Here is a 25,535-nt window from a genome sequence, read left to right as displayed (position 1 = left end):
AAATCTAATGATAAATGTCAAAAACTAATGAGAATATAATACTTTGTAAACAAATATATACCCCGAAGTATATAACTTCAATATATTCTGTCACCGCCACTTGTTTTCCACTGAGCATAAGCTAATTATTTCTTAATACAGACAGATAAAACTGGTTTCTTCTTGAGTTTTACACAGCGTAAACTTGAATATTGGTGGTATAATACATAAGTACCGCTAAAGGTAGTATTAATTATTTATTACTTCTAAGATAATTGTAAAACACCGGTTGATAAGCTCCGTTTGATAGTTCCTCCGATCACTTAAGACTATTAAAAAGAGAACTGGTTCTTTCAATTTCCAATCAAATAAGCTATTTTTGAAGTTCTTTGACAACAAATGGCCATCTTAAAACTTTTATCAGATACATTTCGGGAAAATACAAGGTGTGGGGGAATATCCATCCTTTGATCACTTTGAATATTAAAAAGGGCACTTGAACTTCTGATTACCAGTCAAATCAGGCCCTCCGAAGTTTTTACAATCACCCTTTCTATATATGCTTTATATTCCCACAGGGAATAATTTACAATCTTTACCCTGAGGGATATAGAGGGAATGTTATCCTCAAAGACATAATTTTTAACCCTTCCAACTGCGTTGAACTAAATGACTATCTCAAAATTTTCCCTGAGGGCTGTGGGGGGGGGGTTTCATCCTCAAAGACATAATTTCCGGACCTTTTAACTACGCTGAATAAAATGCCTATCTTGAAATTTGGATTGGATGTGTTTGGGGATGGTGGGTGCAAGAGGGGGGGGTAGCTGCCCTCTAGTCACTTTTGAATTTTAAAGGGGCACTAGCCACTTCATTTTCCAATTTGATTAGCCTTTTTGGAAGTTTCTATGACAAGAAGTGGTAATCTAAAAATTTGTATCAGATGCATTTCCAGAAAATACGAGGTGTGGGAGGGGGTATCTACCCTCCGATTACTCTGAATGTTATGACGGACAGTACAAGTTTTTATTAGCAGTCCACTGAGCCCCTCAGAAGTTTATATGATTGCCCTTTCTACATCAACCTTATACCCCCAGGGCATAACTTACAACTCTTGCCCAGGGGGCTAAGGGGGGCATCATCCCCAAAAACATAATTTCCGGATCTTTCAATTATGTTCAGCAAAATGTCTATCTAAAAATGTTGCTTGAATGTGTTTGGGAAAATGGTGGGCTTGGGAAGGGGGTTAGTTGCCTTCCAATCATTTTTGACTATCAAAAAGGGCACTCGCCCTTTCAATTTCAAAGTGAGTGAACCCTTTTAAGTTTCTACGACAACTCCTTCGAAGTGCCCAAGGCTAAACAAAAAAAAAAATAATCATAATGCATTGTGCTCACATCGCTCTTTTCTTAGGCAGCGGTACTGTGCTGCCTTATGATATTTGATTATTAAAACAAGTCCAATTTTTAACAACAATTTTTACTAACCTTAAAACTTTTGGTTTTCATTTTTAAGGTTTTAGAATTGTTGTAATCCCTTGTTTAGATATATACAAATATTTTTGTAAATCAGTTTTTTGCTTTCTTCGCAATTTAATGTCTTTTCATACTGTCCAAAGATATTTGACTATTAAAGCTAGTCCAATTTCTAACAACGATGTGCACTAAAATTAAAACTTTTGGTTTTTTTTTTAAGGTTTTCGAATTGCTGTAATTCCTTGTCAAAGTAGAAAATCATAATTTGTAATAATTGCAAATTTTCTTTGTTGGGGCCTTGCTACTGACTTTATAAAACTGGTTGCATTCAAACCTGTAAGCTTAATCACATAGCGAGTTAATTTTATCTAACAAAAATAGAATTTTTTTTTGGAAATATTTATTGGAGGTGATATTGCCATAGGCACTTTAAAGGGAACCCTATCCCTGCTTTTATAGGGAACCATATCGCATCATTCCGACAACAACCAGCAGGTGCATGTTACGTAATTGGAGTTGAGTCTGACACAATCTTGCGTAACTCGCCTTCAGTATTGAAAAGTCAGAAGAATAGTCAAGCTTTGCAGCAAAAGTGAATATAATGCATATACAAAGATTACAAGACGGACTTAAATGCATTAGTGAAATACGTTGAAGGCAGCAATATGAAAAATCTAAAAAAAAAGGTGCAAGTTTGTTACTAGCGAGATCTATTATTAGTCTATAATCAATAGCGAGAGTGTCAATAATAAAAATGAGCGGATTTGAGAAATAAAAAATCATACGGAATCTAGTGACTTTGTAAAAAATTTTAATTCTAGATGATGATTTTCTCGAGTTATCGTTTTAACGGAAAATATTTTCTCAAAGAATGCTTAACAATATAATGAGAAATGAGTCTCCATCATTGGAATATTGTGTGAAACTTTTAGGTCGTGGCCCAGATGCATTTACTCAATTAATTGGTATACTAATTAACACATGTCCTTTATGTTTGTATACATTGAGAAGCTGGTCATCTTGTTAGAATCGTACTTTCGTTGAAGATTATAATCAAAAATGTAGATTATGTAATCAATGTAAATTGCATAGAGGATAGGCAGTGCGTATTAAATACTGTAATTCCTGTGTTGAAGAGATTTAAAATCTCTCGTAAGTATGATAAATGGGAAAACACATACCCTGGCATAACCGAAAACAACCCTAAACGTTATTTCAGTTTATTTTAAGACACTGGTATCGTCGTGGTTTTAAATTTGTTTGGTAAGAAGAACCTGATCTACACTTCAATTGCTGCAACAATAAAGGGGTATGGTTTCTTACAAAATCACTTTGAAGATACAGGCTACTATGGTCATAAACCTAAAGACTTTTATTTGGTCGTCACAGCAAGTGATTTTTCATATGAGAATTTGGTATGAAATGACATTAATTCAAATAGACCAGTTGAAAGACGTGAATTTGTAATATGAATCAGATTAGTATTTCTTACTTCACGAAGGGATACAACAAAAATCAAGTTACATTGTAATGTAGAAAATGTGACCCTGATTTTGCATACCAAGATGAATACAAGTTGAATACTGACAAGCTGCCACCACTTATTAATAAACAAATTTACAAATATTTAAAAAATATTTCACTCCTTGGGCACTGAAATTTATATTACACAGGTATGAAAGGACATTTTCAAAATTTATATTATACAGGTATGAAAGGGCATTTTCAACAAGAAATTCTTTCAAGCAAAAACTGTTTTCATAAATGCTAAAAAATTCAATGGAAGTGCATCCGCAACATCAAATAATAAAATGTAATATTGCATGAAAACCACAGCCCTTGGCTGATAAATCTTGTGCTCGCTTCCGATTTTGATTACTAGATTTTCCACTTTGCTCAAGAAAGTTTTTAATGTGCGGAGCGTTGAATACATACGTTAGACCAAGAGAATTGAAAATTCAATATCCTTTGCTGTTTGAAAGATGCATAGCCAATGAAGTTGCAATCAATCTTTGCAGTTCATGGGCTACTATTAAAAACGATAAGACTATTGCTAACTACTCGTTGTTAACCTTTGTAAACCTTAGTGTTAACCTTTAATGATGCTCGAGACAATTGGATGGTATACAATAAGATTTGGATTTGGACATGTAAGGATCCAAATTGAATGCATTGATTATTTGATTTGTGTTCATGGTGCTAAGTCTAATAGAATAATGCCATCAGGGGTAATTTTCCTGTAGATTTAAAATCGATTTCGCTAGATGAATGCAATATTCTTCTCCAATGGTTCGGCAAAGGTACTCTCTAAACACACTTTCCCCATTGGAACAATAGTCATATTTTGAGGACCGGATAAATCCAGTAAAATGATACCATGAGTTTTTTTCAAACATTTCTTCGTTTATATCATTTTCAAATAATTATGAGTCTTGATCTAGGGATCGCATTATTAATTCATTTAAGGTCCCTTAGGATTTATCAAAGGATATATTGAAGAGTAGAAATCTATTTGCTTTACATACAGTAGACGTAAGTCCAAACATTTCAAATTCATTTGGAAAATTTGTCATTGATGCAACAGCACTGCACTTTAAAAAAAGCCAAAGTAAGTTTTGAACGAATTTCTCCGTCGATAAATGATAAAATCAGTATAGGCGCGTGTACCCATAGCAATATATCGTTGATTCGTGATTGTATGAGGAAAAAAACACTTGATATTGTTTCTACTAGTTCTTAATTTTTCAATTGCCAAAGCAATAGAACTCATAACTTGTTGTTTTCGTGCATGAAGCATTTCCGATGTGGGAGAGACCTTTTCATCGGGTGCGGTTTCAATTACCTTTTGCAAAATAAAATTGGACAGAGCAACTTGTAACTTTATATCTATATTTACATTGGGAGGGAGGGGGCAACCATTGCAGTATATTTGGTATTTCATGATTTATTTTCCCAACCAATTGTAAATCTATAGTTGCCGAATCTCTAAGTATATTGCTGCTGTGAGTCTCCGTTTTATATTCATATCTAATAGCCATACCTCTTAAAAGCTTATAGAACATTAAAGTCATCAACATGAATTGTATATAACTTGTATAATTTGAAAGATTTTAGATTTTACTCAGCGATGTCCCATTTATGTATACACCTATTTCCCTAAACAAATTGTGTAGTACACAATTTTCACTGGATAACCCCTCGGCTACATTTAGTTTTTCATTGTTAGATTTTTTGAGAATCACATGCAAATCTATAATTATAGCAGTCAGACCTATGGAATAATCTTCACTGGAATAAATTTGAAAACGTATATTTTTAGAGAGTGGTTGCTGCGAATAAAATTGTTCATAGTAACCGTGTTTTACACTCACATCATTATTTTCTACACTGAAAAGATATAGAGATTAGCTGACTGAAGGGTGAGATTCTTTGTGTGGTAAATATGTCATTTCTAGGAGAAGAAATGCTTTTCTGATCTAACAATTTTTACTTTCTTTTTCTGCTTCGACAAAAATAACGTTTTACGCTTCCAGGCTGAGTTGAGAGTGATGAAATATTTCTTGTCCTTTTTAAATCTTTTCCACTTTGACGCTTTCAATTTATTGCCTAGGGATTGTGCGCTGAACCTGAGATTTTGTATAATACTTTCCTTAAAATCATTCCCAGACCCCCAACTATGTAGTGCAGAGGATGCAAAATCTGCGGCAACCAGTGCAATATATTTTTTAGCCAGGGGTAAGGGAGAGCGAAACAACTTAGCAAACCTATTGACGAACGACCCCTGTAATAGTCCATTCCATGGTCCAATTGTCTTGGTCAAAGAGTAGCAGCATAGCAATCAAAATCAGGACAAAGAAAAATATTTTCTATTTGCCATCTCACTGGTTGGGTCGGGAATGACATGTTATCACAGCCAAAACTTTTGTTATTGCTAGAGGATCCCCTATTTCAGCTCTAATGTTAACCGACAGAGCTCTAAATATGAAGCTTCGATTGGAATATATTGAAGGTGCTTTATATTGTAGTGGGGAATGTGCCCATGACTGTTTTTTCGTTCAAGAATACGCAGAAGGGGGGCATTGGTATTAGCGACTGTCAGTGTCTCGGCAGAGGTTGTGTAAAGAAATATACGGTTGTCTGACGAGAAGCCGGGTGCATAGTCAGCTTCGATAACATGATCCTTGCCACTGAAATCTTTTGCTTTAATAATACGATCTTTAAAACCGAGAACCTCTTGTAAATCCTCATTGACTAAAATTCTTTCAGTCTCAAATGGATTGGTAGTATAAATTCTCCTCATAACTTATAACTTAACCGACAGAACTCTAAATATGAAGTTGCGATTGGAATATATTGAAGGTGCTTTAGATTGTAGTGGGGAATGTGTTCGTGACTGGTTTTTCGTTCAAGAATACGTAGAAGGGGGGCATTGGTATTAGCGACTGTCAGTGTCTCGACAAAGGTTATGTAAAGAAATATACGGTTGTCTGATGAGAAGCCGGGTGCATAGTCAGCTTCGATAGCATGATGCTTGCCACTGAAATCTTTTGCTTTAATAATACGATCTTTAAAACCGAGAACCTCTCGTAAATCCTCATTGACTAAATTTCTTTCAATCTCAAATGGATTGGTAGTATAAATTCTCCTCTGTTCTGTTGAATAGTTGAATGTGAAACCACCCTTTTTGAGCAGACATTTTCCTGTCAACAACTCGAAACAGCTCATTTATATTCTTATGTTCCTCGTAGGCTTTAGTAATTAAGAGGTAAACATCAGAGTCAAAACTTGCCACTAAACCCTTGTTAGAGAAGTCAAAGGGTCTTACTTTAATCCTGTATGTACAATGTTTTCTTAGGATATCATTTGGATATTAGGAATACAATCAACAAGAGAAACCTCATACTCTCCTTCAAATTTGATTACTGGGGAGAGTTTTGTCCAAAAATTACTTGTTTTATTCAAATCATCATAGATATTGTCATAGAAGATTGAAATCTATGCATAGAAAATGAAATCATTATAGAAATCATTAGACATTGTGAATGTCTGAAGTGCCAATCCAAGAATCAAAATCAGAGTTGTATCCTACCCAACGAAATCTCCCTTGCGATTTCATACTTATTAATATCTTTTAATTTTGATACATTCCATTATTTTGACTTTTTTAAATTGATAATGATGAAAACAGTCGAGAATCTCGTCATCGTTCATATACCGTAGATGCTACGTTACAGATTCAGTGTCCAGGACTCTTAAAACTCTAAAAAGTTCAGCGGACAACAATTAATTCCTCTTTTTAAAAATGTTATTTGTTCGATTGATTGAAATTGTATTACCAACATTAAATTTTTTCCTTATCACCTTTTCATTGAAATGCTGTTTACTAAAGATGTCAAGTGTATTGTTACTTTGATGAACTTCAAGAGCACTATGATTAATCAGCAATCAATGAGGACTTTGTTTATCCATCAATATGATTTTATTTAGATTTGGAATAAAAGCAGGAGTATTTTTCAATGCACAATATCTTGAAATTAAAAGTCAGATTGATCTTATCAAACGTTCAGCCACAGCCATTTTTATCAAACTATGACTGTGATAAAGCATTATATTATATTTCAATAAAACCCTTTTTATATGTGAATTAACAAATTCACTTCCCCTATCCATTTGAATTTGTTTTACAAAAATCCTGTTCAAAGATCTCTATCAACTTCATCGCACCTCTTGGAATACAATGGAACGGCATATGCATAGGGACTAAAACACTGATTGCATGTAGAATATACTTGTACGGTCTATTCTGACGTCTCTGAATTTCGGCTAGAGTCAAAAGATCTGCTTGTCATATAAGCAAGGAGAAAAAGGCTTTAGTTTTTCGATAATCCTTACCGCAAACTTTATGATTACGATGAAGCGTGTTACTGGGTTCATTCTGTAAATACTCTGTCGCCAACTTATTTTCAACTCCAGTGACTCGAGCAATATTTTAACAATATTTCTAACTCTAATATTTTAACTCGTACAAAACTTGAGCTGTTTTGAACGTAAATGTGGTGTAAAGCGTCCGCTACGCTTTTGCAGTCCAAAAATAGTGGAAAGATGTTTTCATTTAATACCTTTTAAATCATTGTGCCTACATAGCGTGGTATCCGAAAACAATATATTTTTTGATATTTTTCCAAATTCCCTTAATGGTTTTAAAATATGTTTATTTCCCAATAAGACTTTTTAGACAGTTTGATTACTTTAAAAAATCATACAAATGACTAAAATAATTCAAGTCTTGTTAGTATTACAATAAAAACTTTCATCATCAATTTGCACATGTTCATTTTCAGCGAGATGAGTCAAGAGTCTTTTACTTTGCTCACGATACGACTGAGGCATTAGGTCTACAACACTTGATAGAACTTTCAGAAATTGAAGTTTGATCAATGAAATTTCCTTTGACGGGTGTTTCGCGGTAGGGTTTATGATTATCGACACGTCGAAGGGCATTTGAACAAAAAATAATTTTTTGTCGGCAATTACTTCAAGAATTATAAATTTATCAATATTATCATCAATTTACTCTTTTGATGAAAGAGCAAGTTCAATTGGGGTCAATTTGTAAAGTTTAGCCATTTCTGGAGAATATTGTTTACAAGTCCTGCGATTATGGGCAGTAGCAATGAAAAGAAATTACTGCCGAACCGTTTTCTTTTAAAATAATTCCTTTTCTTTTGAAAGCTAATGGCCACAAAAGTGAGCGATATTACTTTGTCTGTTGCCTAACACTATCTGGCAGTTAAACAATGACTTCAGTTAAATTTAAACAAAGCTCAGATAGGAGATTAATGAATTCATTATCAATGCCATGTTTGAGTATAGCTTTCCTAAGCCAGGGTTTTGAATTACCTAGAATGGAAAACTAATGTTTATTTTTATGGAGCTTCTTTAGTATCATGATGACAACTAATGAACTTTTTTACTATTCACGAGTAGATATACGGTATTTTCATTGTCAAAAATATCCGTGACCACACATATATCTTCGGGTATGCTTTGATTGAAATCCAATAGAACGTAACCATATGCTTTATTAGTAGCTTGATTGTATTCCAAGAGTAAAAATTTTGGTTCACCGGATATATTTGCTTGTTTTAAGTTGTAAGAAAACATGAATCGCAATCAACCCTATAGATGATATAGTAAGAACAATTACAAGCAAGTGTTCTCACACATTTACTCAAAAAAAGAGTAAAGTATGCACACAAAATAATCTGTGTGTTGTGTTTACCAATAATTTGAAAATCATAAATCTCCTAAATTCTGGTAAAGATAAAACTCCAGTTACTCGCCAAAGAGGGGTCTATCAAATACCATGTGACTGTGGCAAATCCTATGTAGGGAGAAGCCACCAGAATTTCGAGAAACGCCTGCAACAGCATACGGATGATATCACCAAAGCTCTGAATTCTAATATTACTTCTGTTTCTTTTGATTCTACCTTAAGAAGCCATGTTTTGAAAATCCTAGCCACAAAATACTTTTTTAAGAATCCGCCATTATTAGCAATTATCTAGGCATAAAGCAAGTAGTTCGAGAAGCAATTGAAATCAGACTTAAGATTAATAATAATATTTCCTTAAATAGGGATTTAGGAGAATATTAACTAAATGCTCTACACACAAATCCAATTAAAAATGACCTTACGAAATATTATAAAAAACCAATAGATATTAACACAGAACCTGTCACAAGTAGACCTATTAGATCAGCAGCGAAGAAAGCTAGGCTGGCATTAAAAACGTATTTTTAAATCATTTTCTTTCATTTCAATGAATTGCATCGTTTCATAACAAGTTATTTATCAGTCCTGGTTGAACTGCGCTGAGGTAAGGATGCTGGGACTGTTTTGAAAAACTGTTCAGTTTAGTTTTATTGATTTTATCCTATAGTAAGTTGTTTTTTTTCTTATTTGTATTGCTGAGGACGGGCCTTTGACATAGGGCCGAAATATTCATTCTAATTTGTTTCCCACTGTCTTGAGAAATTCCCTATTGTTCTTCTTGTTTTTTGGTGTTTACTATGGATAGTACTTAAACCTAAGAGGGTATTCTCCAGTTTCAATGTTTCCCTTATTGCTATTCCAATACTTGGATCCCCTGTTTGAACATTTTTAATTTCTTCTTTGCCTATTCTAAAAGGAAATCAATCAGGACTTTATTTCTTAATAGTGCTAGACATTTTCAACTCGTCAAGATTAATAGACAGATTTTGCTGAACAATATGGTTAGGGCTGTATAAATTTTAAAAAAGGTTAAAAAAGGTTAAAAAATTTTATCTAGGAGGAGGGGGGCGATTATAATTTCCTGTGTTTTTAAGTTTTGTTCTGGAATTAGCTCTTTAGTCTCCAGAGGAAGTTTTATGGCTCAATTCAATCACCGCTGCTACGAAAGAAATGTCTAAGAAGTCCCGGTACAGTAGGTCAATGGATTCAAATATATTTGCCAGAGCCAACAGTTCATCTTAGTCTTCTGTAGGTTTAGCTTGTTCTAAGACTCGCATTTTAATCAGAGGTAGCATACCACTTTTGAACATGCTAATAGTTATGTCATCCACCCTTACACCTGTAGAATTCTTGGAATAGTCAATTGCCATTCCCCTAAAACTGAAAATTTATTAGACGATTTGGAAAATGGTGAGATCATTCACTCTAAAATGGACAACGCCAACTGGGACAAGTCTATTTACTCGGAGCTAGTGCAGTGACCGGCTCAAAATAAGTTGTTATTTTTAAAATCCGAGGCGGGGAGCCACTTGATATCCTACGGTACGCCTACAGGTCCGAAGCTGTTGTGTTTGCAAACACGCAATGATGATATCAAAAAAGTATACAAGGGAAACCATCACACTATGTATGGAAAACTTCAATATGACTGTTTATAGGAACAGTGTAGAAAACAATTAAGTTCCAAGAGCGAAGGTTCACTCTTTAAAATTTAGAAAATACCCAGTTCGAACGAGGAAAAGGCTATGTCTAGCATATTGGATTAAGTATATGTATGCGCAGACGTTGTGAAGGTATTGCCACGCGATCACTACCTTACTTCAGATACAGACGTATATGTATATTACAGATGGCCTTTCGGTCTGAAAAAAGTGGAATACTTAGTGATGAGGGGTTCAGATCAGTCTGCAGCTCAGCATTGTGTATTTTTAGTGATTTCTATGTTTTATTTTTTATATTCATATATTTCTTAGCAAACCAGAATCAGTGTTTAAAAAAATGCTTAATATTATCCTATGAATTTACCATAAACTTCCTCTCGAAGCAAGCTCCACGTGTTCTGGCTGCTGTTCTGACCTCCACTTCCTCTGGAGGGACCCAGACCTCCGGTTGGGACCCTTTTTTAAGTGCATTTTAATTTGGATGTAAATATAATCAAGTACCTATTTCATGCTTTTGACTTGTTTTCATGTAAACATACGGCATTTTTTTAATTTTAGTGAATTTATTGATATATTAAAGAAATGTTGTATTCTATTTTTTCAGTATTTATCAACCGATTGAGGTTTGCTTCGATTAGTTGTATTTTGTCATTGGAGGAGTGTGTATTAATATAAAACTCCTTTAAGATAATTTCTTTGTGGACCGTCAATGTCTGGCAAAACAACACTTATAACAAAATAATACAAAATCGCAATAAATTTTATATAGAAAATCCGAAAAAATATCTATTGTTGCTTTTGCTTAATGTTGTAGCAAGAGTCCTACAATAAAATAAAGACTATAGTGCTAGACCTAAATTTCATACGAGGACTTGACGTGTTTAATATTTTTGAACCAAACACGAGGTTGATTATTAATGATTTAGCTGAATTCATTGAAGAATGGTCTCAAAAGATGTCAAAGTTATTTACGGTCCAGTCTCATCACGAAAAATTTCCGTAACTGTTGTTCTCTATATTCTTTTTCAAAACAAATGTTTAGGGCATGATCGAGATATTACGACACCTCTTTTAACTGGTGGGGGGTGGTTTGATTCAAAATGTAAATATATATTGTTTTGTGTTGGTTTTCTGTAAATAGTAAAGCCAACACAAAATTATAGATATTTACATTTTGAATCAAACCACCCTCACAAGTTAAAAGCGGTGTCGTAATATCTCTCGTCGATCATGTCCTAAACATTTGTTCTGATTCCTACATCACAGCTGAAATACACTTTATCAGGGACATACTTTTTGGAAATGGGTATCCTCTTTTATTTATTAATAATACAATTTACCGGAGAGTGAAAAGACACTCCCATAAAATCAACGATGATTTACCTTGTGAAAATCCCGATAAGCCCCAAAACATAATTTACCTCCCATATATTCCAAAAATCATTAGAAATCTTAAAAAGTATGCACACAAAATAATCTGTATGTTGTGTTTACCAATAATTTGAAAATCATAAATCTCCTAAATTCCGGTAAAGATAAAACTCCAGTTACTCGCCAAAGAGGGGTCTATCAAATACCACGTGACTGTGGCAAATTCTATGTAAGGAGAACCCACCATAATTTCGAGAAACGTCTACAACAGCATAAGGATGATATCACCAAAGCTCTCAATTCTAATATTACTTCTGTTTCTTTTGATTCTGCTTTGAGCAGCCATGTTTTGAAAATCCTAGCCACAAAATACTTTATTAAGAATCCGCCATTATTAGTAATGATCTAGGCATAAAGCAAGTAGTTCGAGAAGCAATTGAAATCAGACTTAAGATTAATAATAATATTTCCTTAAATAGGGACTTAGGAGAATATTCACTAAATGCTCTATACACAAATTTAATTAAAAGTGATCTTACGAAATATTATAAAAAACCAATAGATATTAACACAGAACCTTGTCACAAATAGGTCTATGACATCAGCAGCGAAAAGCTAGGCTGGCATTAAAAACGTATTTTTAAATCATTTTCTTTCACTTCATTGAATTGCCTCGTTTCATCACAATTTATTTATAAGTCCTGGTTGAACGTCGCTGAGGTAAGGATGCTAGGACTGTTTTGAAAAACTGTTCATTTTTGTTTTATTGATTTTATCGTCTAGTAAGTTGTTTTTCTTATTTGTATTGCTTAGGACGCCCCTTGGACATAGGGCCGAAATATTCATTCTAATTTGTTTCCCACTGTCTTGAAAAATTCCCTATTGTTCTTCTTGTTTTTTTTTGTGTTTGTGATGGAAAGGCAGTGTGGTCTTCGTCGCTATTTACTATCCATAATGTATACGAAAAAGGCGAAAGACTTAGGGAGGTATTGAGAAACAGTCAGGCTAGACTGGGTTGAGCAGGCCCTTGAGAGATGTGAGTCGATTTTAGTTAGTTTAAGCACTCCCGGGTAGCGTCGAGATAGGGTTGAACTCAGTGTTAAATATCATATTTCCGGATCTATCCATGGCAAACAAGATGAATTCAGTGTTTGTATGATCCGTCCAAACACGTGCGGATACGAAGGTGAGATAGTTTGTCTGGAGAATGAAACTCATTCCTACAGAGGGCTGATTCTGGTGGTGGAAGCTACTGCGTCTACTACTTATAAGGGAAGTTCTGATGCGGAAAATTGGGACAGGTCCTCCGCACTTGGAACTGGGCGCCAAGAAGGTGAATCGTAGAATACCGAAAAATTTTCAAGATGTGACATTTCGGATTGAGCTCAAACTAATATCGAATCAGAAATCTCGAATTTGGGAAAGAAGGGAATTTATTTTTTGTAAGGTGGTTAAGAGATCTCGATTTAGTTCTTGTAGATGGCTTATTTTATGCTATGAATGATTCCGACAAAAGACAAGAGCTAAGAGCTCATATGGTACTTGTGACGAGGCAAGAAGAGCTAAGAGCCAAGAGATCATATGGTATGAGCTCTAGCAAAATTAGATGAATCAATAGATTGATTTAAGAGGAAAATAAGAGGCTTAATGCCGGTCAGGATTTAAAATAAGAGCTCTGAGCCACGATGTACTTCTAAATATCAAAATTCATTAAGATCCGATCACCCACTCGTATGTTATAAATACCTAATTTTTTCTAATTTTTCCTCTCCCTTTAGCCTCCCCAGATGGTCAAATCTGGGAAAACGACTTTATCAAGTCAATTTGTGCAACTCCCTGACACGCCTACCAATTTTCATCGTCCTAGCATGTCCACAAGCACCAAACTCGCCAAATCATTGAACCTCTCCCTCCAACTCCCCAAAAAAGAGCAAATCCAGTACGATTCCGTCAATCAGGTATTAAGGACATTTGCTTATTCTATCCACCAAGCTTCATCCCGATTCCTCCACTCCAAGTGTTTTCCAAGATTTTCCCCTCCAACTCCCCCCAATGTCAAAAGATCTGGTCGGGATTTGAAATAAGAGCTCTGAGACATGAATTCCTTCTAAATATTAAATTTCATTAAGATCCGATCACCTATTCGTAAAAATAAAAATGACACAATTTTCATGTTTTCTAAGAATTCCGGTTTCCCTCTCCAACTCCCCCCCAATGTCACAGGATCTGGTCGGAATTTAAAGTTAGATCTTTAAAGCGCAAGATCCTTCTAAATATCAAATTTCATTAAGATCTAGTCACCCTTTTGTAAAGTAGAAATACCTCAATTTTCAAAATTACCCCCCCCCCCCCAACTCCACCAAAGAAAGTAGATCCGGTCTAAGAGATCTAAGTCACGAGGTCCTTCTAATTATGAAGTTTCATGAAGATCCGATCACTCCTTCGTAAGTTAAAAATACGTCATTTTTTCTAATTTTTCAGAATTAACTCCCCCCCCCCTAATAGAGCGGATCCGTTCCAATTATATAAAACACGTATCTAAGACTTCTGCTTATTTTTACCACCAAATTTCATCCCGATCCCTCCAATCTAAGCGTTTTCCATGATTTTAGTTCCCCACCCCAAACTCCCCCCAATGTCACCAGATCCGTCTGGACTTAAAATAAGAGCTTTGAGACACAATATCCTTCTAAATATCAAATTTCATTGAGATCCGATCACCAGTTCGTAAGTTAAAAATACCTCATTTTTTCTAATTTTCAGAATTAACCCCCCCCCCAACTACCCCAAAAAGAGTGGATCAGTTCCGGTTATGTCAATCATGTATCTATGACTTAGGCTTATTTTTCGCGCCAAGTTTCATCCCGATCCCTCCACTCTAAGTGTTTTCAAAGTCTTAGGTTTCCCCCTCCCAACTCCCCTCATGTCACCAGATCCGGTCGGGATTTAAAATAAGCGCTCTGAGACACGATATCCTTCTAAATATCAAATTTCATTGAGATCCGATAACCCGTTCGTAAGTTAGAAAAAAAACTCATTTTCTCTAATTTTTCAGAATTAATCCCAATCCCAACTATCCCAAAGAGAGCAGATCCGTTCCGGTTATGTCAATCATTTATCTAGGACTTATGCTTTTTTTCAATCAAGTTTCATCCCGATCCCTCCACTCTAAGTGTTTTCCAAGTTTTAGGTTTCTCCCTCCCAACTCTTCCCCCGCCCAATGTCACCAGATCTGTTCGGGATTTAAAATAAGAGCTCTGAGACACGATATCCTTCTAAATATCAAATTTCATTGAGATCGGGTCACCTGTTCGTAAGTTAAAAATACCTCATTTTTTCTGATTTTTCAGAATTAACCCCCCCCCCAACTACCCCAAAGAGAGCGGATCCGTTCCGGTTATGTCAATCATGTATCTAGGACTTGTGCTTATTTTTCCCACCAAGTTTCATCCCGATCCCTCCACTCTAAGTGTTTTCCAAGATTTTAGGTTCCCCCCTCCCGACTCCCCCCCAGTGTCACCAGATCCGGTCGGGATTTAAAATAACAGCTCTGAGATACGATATCCTTCCAAACATCAAATTTCATTGAGATCTGATCAACCGTTCGTAAGTTAAAAATACCTCAATTTTTCTATTTTTCCGAATTAACGGGCCTCCCACTCCCCCCCCCCCCCCCAGATGGTCAAATCGAGAAAACGACTATTTCTAATCTGGTCCCGTCCCTGATACGCCTGCCAAACTTCATCGTCCTAGCTTACCTGGAAGTGCCTAAAGTAGCAAAACTGGGACCGACAGACCGACAGAATTTGCAATTGCTATATGTCACTTGGTTAATACCAAGTGCCACAAAAACAGACACATGAAAACATGTTAATTTAAGATCATTTCACCAAAAAACTAGTTAGTGGAATCATCTGCCACATGTATTCAAGCCTTTTTCTAGGAGACCAAATGGGAGCTGTCAAGACTTTAAATAAATTAAAACAGTATTTTGTCTTTGAAAATACGGAATGCCAGGTTGAAGAGGCACTAAAGAATAGTGAGTCCTGTTTGAGGAGAACTTCAGATGATCCGTCAACTTCAGATGATACGGATTATTATAATTTTAGAAAGGAGATTGCACCTTCAAATATTACTGTAAAAGATCTAAAGGGAAATCTTTCCCAAGCAAGAATAACTATTGAAAATTCACTATTTGTTTACTTTCAGAATAGCTCTAGTTCAACCATTCGTCTAGATAAAGTTAGGAAAATACGAGTTTCCTTGCAAAATAAAAACAAAAAAAACAAAAGGAAACATATAAGAACATATTGGACATGAATATTCAATATTTTTGTATTTTTTTTTGTCCATCATAGAACTCTCCTTGGCTGGACTAATAATGAAGAACATAAAAAATATTGAAAAACATAAAAAAAAAATATATGGACAGACTATCGACACCAAAAGTCTCAGGGGTCTCATAATGTTGTAGCATAAGAAGAAATTGAATTACAATGATTCTTAGTAAATTTGTGTTTTTCTCTTTAACACGCTTGAAAAAGTTGTACAACGAATTTAAGTGGGGGAAAGCTGTTAGAACGCCTTATTATTACGCTTGATAAATTTGCTTCTTTTTAGTACCTCCATTATAGCAAAATTTGAAATCCTCTTTGGTTCATTAAATCAGACATAAACCGGCTATTTCAATTAGCTTAACTTGAAAACTCCTTCACTTATTATCGGCCTTAATAGATTGTCAAGTCATAAATTATATTGAAATCCCTTTGTTTTAAAGAATAACAACAGCTGAAACATTTGAACCGTAGTAAATAACGAAAAATCAAATTAGTTACATTTCACTACAAAATTAAATTGAATATAGTAAGTTATTACAACAAGACAAGTTTTAATATTATGACGGATAAATCCCGGAAGAAATAACTACGAGATAGCCGATCAGTCTCAAACTAGGGAAAAGACTTGCCAAAAGCTATTCTAATTTCCGAGAAAATACATAGAAGTTGGGCTCAAATGGTGTTCCTTAGGATAAAGTAAATGAAAATAATCCATGCAACGGGGATGGAACACAAGCCTGCTTAACTCCTGATTCGACAAAGAGCCAACTACTAGCCCCACTACCTACCTTAATCACAACAATATTGTCCCCTGACACATCACTGACCACTTTGACGGAGTTATCTGGTACATCGTACAATCATAGGACATTCTCTGAAGCTTTTATGTCAACTGAAGGAGGGTCAAATGGATGGAACGTGGGTGCCCCCCCCCCTCCGAGTACTTGGAAATGATTATTTTTAAAATAATTTTGTCAAAAAATTGACTAAAAAAAACAAAGGTACCTAGCCCCCTGAATTTCGAAGCATGCTATTTTTTGCGCTTTCATGAAGAAAACAAACACAAAAAACGATTGGTTTTTGGTGAAAAGAAAAATAACCGCTACCTACGTCCTGAGTAGGCCTGAAATCAGATATGGTTTGAAGGTTAAAAATTGAAGCTATTTTATTAGACTGATATTAAGTTTTATTAGACTGATATTTACCCTTATAAATATGACAAGGAAGACATTTGCATGTGAAATAAAGTTGATTTAATTTTCTTTGAAAGAAGACAAGCAAAACACAAAAAGAAATTGAGACAAAAATATTTTTGACATGATGTTTGGGGTCTAGTCAAACGAGGAGGTTGAGAAGTTTCTTGTCCTTGGTTTCTCTGGTTGGCTATCAAAGTCACTCCAAACTCCAGTTTTCCGCTTCCTAACCGGCAAAACGTTTTTGTCTCTCTCCTCTGTAAGAGATACGAAAATTTATTTCGTATTAGAACAAAAAAAGTGGAGGACACACAAAGAGAAAAAGACAGGAAAAACAACACAGCATAAAACACCACTTTGCTATAGCAATATCGTCACTCTGAGCAACGCTTAGCGTTGCCTATAGTAAGGAGCCATAGGGCTTCAGTGTTTTATTATTCCCCACTCCCAGGGGCACTTCACGTGGAAGAAGTGGTCACGTAAACGTTGGAGTGGCTCATTCAGTTAAAAATCGAAAGTTCTAGTACCCTTTTTAAGAGTAAAAATGATCAAAGGGTAGCAAGCCTCCCATACGTTCTCTTTTCCCTAAATGCATTCGATTAGAATTTCAAGATGGCTATATTTTCAATATAGTCCAGAGGACAAATAAATAAGCCTTCTGGGTTTAAAAGACCCCCCTACAGCCTGGGGGTAAGGGTTGTAAGTTATGTAAGTTGTTCATTGTTAAAATATTAGGCTCTTCAGAAAGGGAACCTCAGTTTTTTTTAGTTTTTAGTTTTTTTACCTTTTTTTAGTTTTTTTTAGTTTTTTAGCTTTTTTAGTTTTTTTTTCTTTTTAGTTTTTTTTGTAGTTTTTACCTTTTTTAGTTTTTTTTCTTCTTTTGTATTAGTGTGAAATAATTCAGACGTCATATGCGGACAAACACGACGTCACTCGACAGACAGACAGACAGACATAACCCACAAACAACTTATTTTTATATATATTTATTCATATTTTTTTAGTTTTCTTTTTCTCTTTTATTTTTCAGTTTTTTCCTTTTTTTTAGTTTTTTTCTTTTTTAGTTTTTAGTTTTTTTTAGTTTTTTACCTTTTTTTAGTTTTTTTAGTTTTTTTAGTTTTTTAGCTTTTTTAGTTTTTTTTATTAGTTTTTATTTTTTTTGTAGTTTTTGCCCTTTTTTATTTTTTTCTGTTTTTTTTTAGTTATTAGATTTTTACCTTTTTTTAGTTTTTTTTTTTAGTTTTTTAGCTTTTTTAGTTTTTTTTTCTTTTTAGTTTTTTTTTGTAGTTTTTACCTTTTTTAGTTTTTTTCTTCTTTTGTATTAGTGTGAAATAATTCAGACGTCATATGCGAACAAACATGACGTCACCTGATCCATCCACAGATCCACACACAGACAACTTATTTTTATATATATATATATATATATATATATATATATATATATATATATATATATATATATATATATATATATATATATATATATATATATATATATATATATATATATATATATATATATATATATATATATATATTTCATCATTATATTATATATGAAAGTTATCATAGGGCAACTAGCCCCCTGAGCCCATTTCTTCAAATAAATCTGATCAAAATTTTGAGGTAGCAATTTGTTCAAAAGAGTCCGAAGGTCAAACAGCTATGCTTCCTAAAATTGAGACCCACAGCCCCAGGGCCTGGAAGGCGAGAGCTGTAAGTCATGCAAGTTGCCTGTTGTTAACATATAAGGCTTTATGAGATCGTGTAAACTTTGTAGAAGACTCATTCGACAGGAAATTGAAAGTGTTAGATCCCTTTTCAAGAGTCAAAAGTGATCGTGGGGTGACCGGCCCTCCCCCTCGGCTTTGTTCCCCAAATGCATCAGAAAAAACTTGAGACAGCCATTCAGTTCGAAATAGTTCAAAGGTCAAATAGCTATGTCTCTCTGGTTGACACCCTTTCCCATTATTCGGGACAAGGGCTATAAGCTATGCAAGTTGCTCGTTGTCAAAATATAGGGTTCTTAAGAAAGGGGTGATTTTATTAACTTCGGAGAAAGTTCATTCAATTTGAAAGCACAATTTTTAGTTCCCTTTTTAAGAGTAAAAAAAATGATCGGAGTGCCCCACCCCCCGACGCTCTTTTTACTCAAAATGTTTCTGAGAAAAATTTTGAATAACCATTTTTTTTCAGAATAGTCCGAAGGTCAAATAAATATGCTTTAGGGTTTGACACCACCCCTGAGCCCCTGGGGCAAGGCCTGCAAATTATGCAAGTTGTTCATTGTTAACATATAAGGTTTTTATCAAAGGGATAGTCGTTGAAACTTCGGAGTGGGCTCGCTCGATTGGTAATCAGAGGTTTTAGTGCCCTTTGTAAGAGTCAGAAGACATTTAGGAGGGCAGCCAGCCCCCCACCACGCCCTGTTTTCTCCCATAGTAAATCTAATCAAAACTTTGAGATATCTTTTTTTCAAAATAGTCTAAAAGACAAATAACTATGCCTCTAGGGTTGACAACCCTCATAGCCCATTGGACAAAGGCTGTTAGTAATGCAAGTTTCTAATTTTAAAGATGTAAAGTTCTTATGGAAGAGGTGATCGTGTAATCTTTGGAGGGAGCTTATTTGATTGGAGATCAAAAGTTCTAGTTCCCTTTTAAGACGAAAAAGTTGTCATAGGGCAACTAACCCCCTGAGCCCATTTCTTTAAATAAATATGGTCAAAATTTTGAGGTAGCAATTTTGTTCAAGAGTCCGAAGGTCAAACAGCTATGCTTCCTAAAATTGAGACCCAGCTTGGGAGGAGAGAGCTGTAAGTTATGCAAGTTGCTTGTTGTTAACATATAAGGCTTTATGAAAGGTCGTGTAAACTTTGTAGAAGATTCATTCGACAGGAAATTGAAAGTTTTAAATCTCTTTTCAAGAGTCAAAAGTGTTGTGGGGTGACCGGCCTTCCCCCTCGGCTTTTTCATCCAAATCCATCAGAAAAAAAAACTTGAGACAGCCATTCAGTTCAAAATAGTTCAAAGGTCAAATAACTATGTCTCTGTGGTTGACACCCTTCCCATTATTCGGGGCAGGGGCTATAAGCTATGGAAGTGGCCCATTGTTAACAATATAAGGATTTTTTGGAACTAGGCGCATGTATGATCCAGTAAGGATGAAAAAATCCTTTGGATATTGAGGTAAAACTTTAAGAAAATGTTGAGAGGGATACCAAACATAATCAAACACTCTATGTGCTTGGTGGTTGTGAAACAGGGAACGTCAGTAAAGAGGAGATGTTAAAGAGAGATTGAAGGGCAACTAGTTACCTTTCCTTGTTCTTTTATGACGCATTTCCGAAAGGGGAGGGGGCACTGAATGTTTTTCCAAGTCTGAAATTCCCTTCTCCAAGCGAATCTTGGTCTCCTAGTACTGCGTGTTAGAACTGGTAACAATAGATGAAGATAATGGGTTGATACCGCTTATATGTGAACATAAAATATCTAAATTGTTAGAAAATATATACATACATATATATTGTATTGTACATAGAGGAACTTCCAAATTTATGGCTTATCAGAAGTGCAAAATTAAAACAATTATATTATGCCAGGAGATGACAGTCCCCTCTAACTTGTATTGTATTGTACATAGAGGCACTTCCAAATTTATGGCTTATCAGCAGTGCAAAATTAAAACAATTAAATTATGCCAGGAGATGACAGTCCCCTCTAACTTTTATGTCTAAACTACAACCGATTTGAATTATTTAGCTATAGTACGGACATCATTATAAAAAGCACTAAGTCTTATTTTAATTTTTTTTATGATTACTTTTTCACCTTTTTCAATGAAAAAAATTACTTGTTTTCAATCACCTCTTGTTTTTCAGTGATTCCCTTTCTGTCCTATTTGCAGATGCAGAGGCTGTATTCATATCCTTTTTCGAACATATTAAAACCAAATTTTTTTTTATCTTGAACTGATAGATTTTAAGAGTACAAGACATTTAACTGTCAAGAGAAAAATTTGACCTCAGCAAACGTGGTGAAACAGGAAATATAGTACATTTTCGCAATCATGTCATTTTATGCAGGTTATCAATTGAATCTATCAGGGTCACAATTTTCTTCTCAAGAGATACACATGTTGCATCATTTTCTATGCGAAGATGCAGTTTTGTCAAATACTGCATTTCATTTCAATATTATAATTTTTGACTACAAAGGCACTAAATATAGCAACTCCATTCCAAATGAGCCCTTAAACTCGTAATTTTTAGGGGCCCAATAACTACGAAGAAAAGAAGCAAGAATAAAAAGGGGGGACATCAGTACTACCTATGCAAAAGTGATTTTTCTTGTTGCTCAAGATGGGCAATTGTAATTTTTCTACATGATTTTTTTCAAACTTAATTTAAGATATTTAATTCAAAAAATTTCATCCCCCCCCCAAAAAAAAATGTATGAGTCTATTGCTCTTTACGATTCTCCTCCAGGCTACTCAATGTGTCCCCAGGTGGCGATAGAAGGACACCCTAGAGATATGTGGGGTACCTCCATAGTAGGAACGGACCAAGGGGACCTTGTCCCTGGGGGTCCATAGTAGAAACTGGGGCACCCTCACCCGGCGCCATAAAGACATGTGGAATAGGAAGATGACCCCTCAAATATATCATCAAGTGTACCCATCGGCGTTTCCACGCGCCCCATGAGATACAAACCTTCTCCCATTAATGGATTAAATTGCATGGTGATACAGAACACCATCGTGGGAGGATCCTCTATAGGAGGACAACTGAAGCAGGGCTAAATATCAAGCCTCTGTAAAGGGCTGCCTCGACCCTTTCGTGGTACCTGCAAGACTAAGGACCTTGCAGTCAACTCTATTCCCAATAAAGGAGTGGTGCCCCTCGAGGAAATTATAGCAGAGTGAACGACACAGCATTCGCAGGGGATTCTGATCAATGTATAATTCTTCTGGGCATGGTCTGTTTTGAGAAGAAGCAGTTTTCTCAAATAAAACTGTAAATAAAGCAGTTTTCTCAAATAAAACTTCCTAAAAATATTAGGTAGCAATAGTGATAACAAGCCCGTAGTGCCTTTTGATTATTTCAACATCTCCTTCAATTTTTCCTGAAACTTTCAAGATAATATTTTAAGCTGTTCCTAAGCTAATGTTTATATGCCCTTTTAACAGCCTGCATGCATATAGGGTATTTGATTTGGTTGAAATTCGCCTTAAGCGTTCCCTTAAAGTTACACCTCCATACCATTAGCCTGAGGAGTAAAATCGCATTGACAGTACTAGCAGTAGTAAGCAGGCACTTACTACTGCTCTGAAAGTGTCAACTTAATCCTCTAAGCTAATCCTCTGAAAGTGTCAACTTAATCCTCTAAGCTACTTCTGAGATAATATTGATACACCATTTTGAAAATTTACATGCATTTAGTGAGTTTCGGTTCAGTTCAACTTCCCCTAAACATTCTTTGAAAGATTCACCTAAAAAATCCTTAGCTTCAGAAGCAATAGTTGTAGCGGTAGTAGTAGAATTAAGAGTTGCATGCACAACATAACATTTTTTTTTCCATCATCCCCCTCAACATACATTGTAAGTATCAACTTAATGCTCTAAGTAGTCCCTGGGACATTACTGATGTGTCCTTTTGACAATTTGAACGCACATAGGTTGGTTTGGGATTGTTCAACATCCCAGTATTTCCTGAAATTTCCCCCTTAATAGTCTTACCTTTAGTAGTTACCGAGTTTTTTGTTAGTTTATCGGTAAAGAAAGTGCTCTCACAAAAGACTGCGACACGGTTTCATAAGTATTAACTCCAAAAAGCTGCTGGGCTTTTACCTTCCATCTAGAACAGCAAGCAAAAGGTCAGGAATTCCTTAGGATATTTGTGAGACAAGTAAACACAGCAAAATACTAACCGTCTAAGAAGGGGTCTTGTAAGATATCAAGCTTCTTGTGGTACAAACTATCTCGTTCATGGTCGGGTTTATCATAGTAAATTTGATATTCAAGATTTTGTAGCTCTCATAGCAAAACGAAGACCATTTTTATCACAAGCAACGCTGTTGTATTCAAAGGAGCCTGAAAATGTCCAAAGCTATTAGGAAATGTAAGGGGAAACAATTGAAATCGAGCGAATTCCAGAACAAATTACTTCGGATAAATTAGGATATTATTAAAGCCAAAATTTTAGATAAGTTAAAAACGCAATAGCTTAGTAGGTTCTTGTTGACTTGACTAGTTTACAGACAGGAGAACAAGGAATATGATGTTGTTTAGTTGTCATTGTATTAAAAAAAACAACAACAAGGAAATAAGTTTTACCCTCCCTTTCCAAAACTGTCTTTGCTTCCCTGTCAAAGCTCTTTAAAAATCGGAAGAGCAAAAATGGAAAAGCTGTACAAAAAAGTAGATGATAAGAGTCTTGAGAAGCTATTATTAAATATGGCAAGTCAATTCAACTTAAATTGTTTACGTAAACTAAAATTGTACTGGTGGAAGTACAAATGCTAAGGTTGCAACGAAGCTGCAAGCATTAATTCTGCGTTTGCTTAATAACAAATGCTAAAATAATTACGCTCTGGCCTTCGGAAGTTTTTGGGGGCACTTAAGCTTCGGATGAAGTAGGATATCATAAAAGCCACAATTTTAAAAAGCTAAAAACGCAATAGCTTAGCAGCTTCCTGTCGACCTGACTAGTTCACAAATAGGAGAACAAGGAAGATTGATTAATCCTACCAATAATAGAGTTGATATGATTGCTTGTAGCTATGGAAAAATTTCACGATACTTATTAAAAATATTTTTTTTCGTCTTCTGTGTACTTTTTGTAAAGCAAAATTTCTCAAAATCTATGATTGTAACTTAGCTTACTAGTGCATTAAACTAATAAATTTTTAACTGTTATTACTTAATTATTAAACTATATTTTCTAAATAGCTTTGGTATGGTCAAAGCTGGATAGAGATACAATATGCGTTTATGTACGAAGTCGGGTGAAAGCGAACTCAGGCATGGATTAATATGTATTTATTAATCTTTTTTCTCAAAATCTTAGAGCTACATACACAATGTTAGCTGCTTACAGCTGCACACACAATGTGAAAAAAAAATATGGAAAACACTTAAATTTTTGAGAAGACTGCGAAAATGCAAAAAATATGACAGGGAAAAAGTAAAATGGAATAAAAAGGCAACTAAAAAGAAGCAATCAGGGAAAATCGTAAAAATAGAAAATAAGAAGGATAAGAAAAAACGACTCACATCTCATTCAATAGCCTAAAGAGAATAGTCCATAGAAAAAAAAGAAAGAAAGATGCATTTTTTCTTGACCTGGAAAATATTAAGGTAGCATTTCAAACAATGGAAATGGAATAAATATCATTGTGAAACAAGTAAATTGGGAAAAGAAAAACAAGCCCGATATAGTTGGACGAGAAATTGAAAAACAACTGGAAGAAGTAAAATGAAACGGTGAAGGGTGGTGGAACAAGTTTTCTCTGCATTAGGATTTTTAATATATTTAAAAAAATCAAGCCAGAAATCCTTAATACCAAGTTTAAATCAAGTGTGTGAACAAAGTATTTGCAATGGTACTGTAATAGCAGACTGAATGAATTACCCTGATTTACAGAAAGTCCTGAAAAGTGTAAATTTGAATCTTGTTGATATATTCTTTTTAGTTAACATTTCATAAGATTAAGAAGGTTATTTTTCAATAAGATTCCCCTGAAGATAAGTAAACAACAGCATATTATTTAAAGAAAGCAAATTTATTTTTAGAAACTACAAACTTTACTTTATTTTCGGCATAGTTGCCAAATTCTTCAAACACTTTTCATGCTTCTCAACTAATTTTGAAGTAACCCTTTCTTAAAAATTTGCCACCTGCACAACCAAGAGTTCACGGCCGTTTCTACACTGTCTTCGTCATTCTAGGGTTATCCTACTTCCTAATGTTTCTATGAGCTTCTTACATAAGATCGAAATTTTTTACCAATATTCGCCAAATTAATGGCACGATAGAGATATAATACAGAAACTCTAAATATGTAACACAAATCAGCTGAATTACAAATTCCTTTCGTGCTATAAATTAACCAGAAAATTGAAGGAAAAAAGATATGATCACAATTTTTGCACTGCAGCATTAGAAAATTTCCTTCTAAAAAATTTAAAATACTTGTTCTATGATCTTAAAACTTACCTATATTTTTGACAGACCATATTAAAG

General features: G+C 34.8%; 1 long non-coding RNA gene across 1 annotated transcript; it reads right to left on the bottom strand.

Moving 5' to 3' along the window:
* Positions 1 to 17,332: 17,332 nt before the first annotated feature.
* Positions 17,333 to 25,433, bottom strand: LOC136039968 (uncharacterized). The gene is made up of 3 exons (XR_010620600.1): positions 25,299 to 25,433; positions 23,221 to 23,383; positions 17,333 to 17,546 (listed from the first exon to the last, which is right to left on the bottom strand). It is a non-coding gene; the product is annotated as an uncharacterized LOC136039968 (long non-coding RNA).
* Between the last annotated feature and the right edge of the window lie 102 nt (positions 25,434 to 25,535).

The sequence above is a fragment of the Artemia franciscana genome, chromosome 2 (assembly GCF_032884065.1).
Source record: "Artemia franciscana chromosome 2, ASM3288406v1, whole genome shotgun sequence".
Classification (NCBI taxonomy): domain Eukaryota; kingdom Metazoa; phylum Arthropoda; class Branchiopoda; order Anostraca; family Artemiidae; genus Artemia; species Artemia franciscana.
Note: the sequence above shows the minus strand (reverse complement) of the source record. Positions and strands in the feature narration are given on the sequence as shown.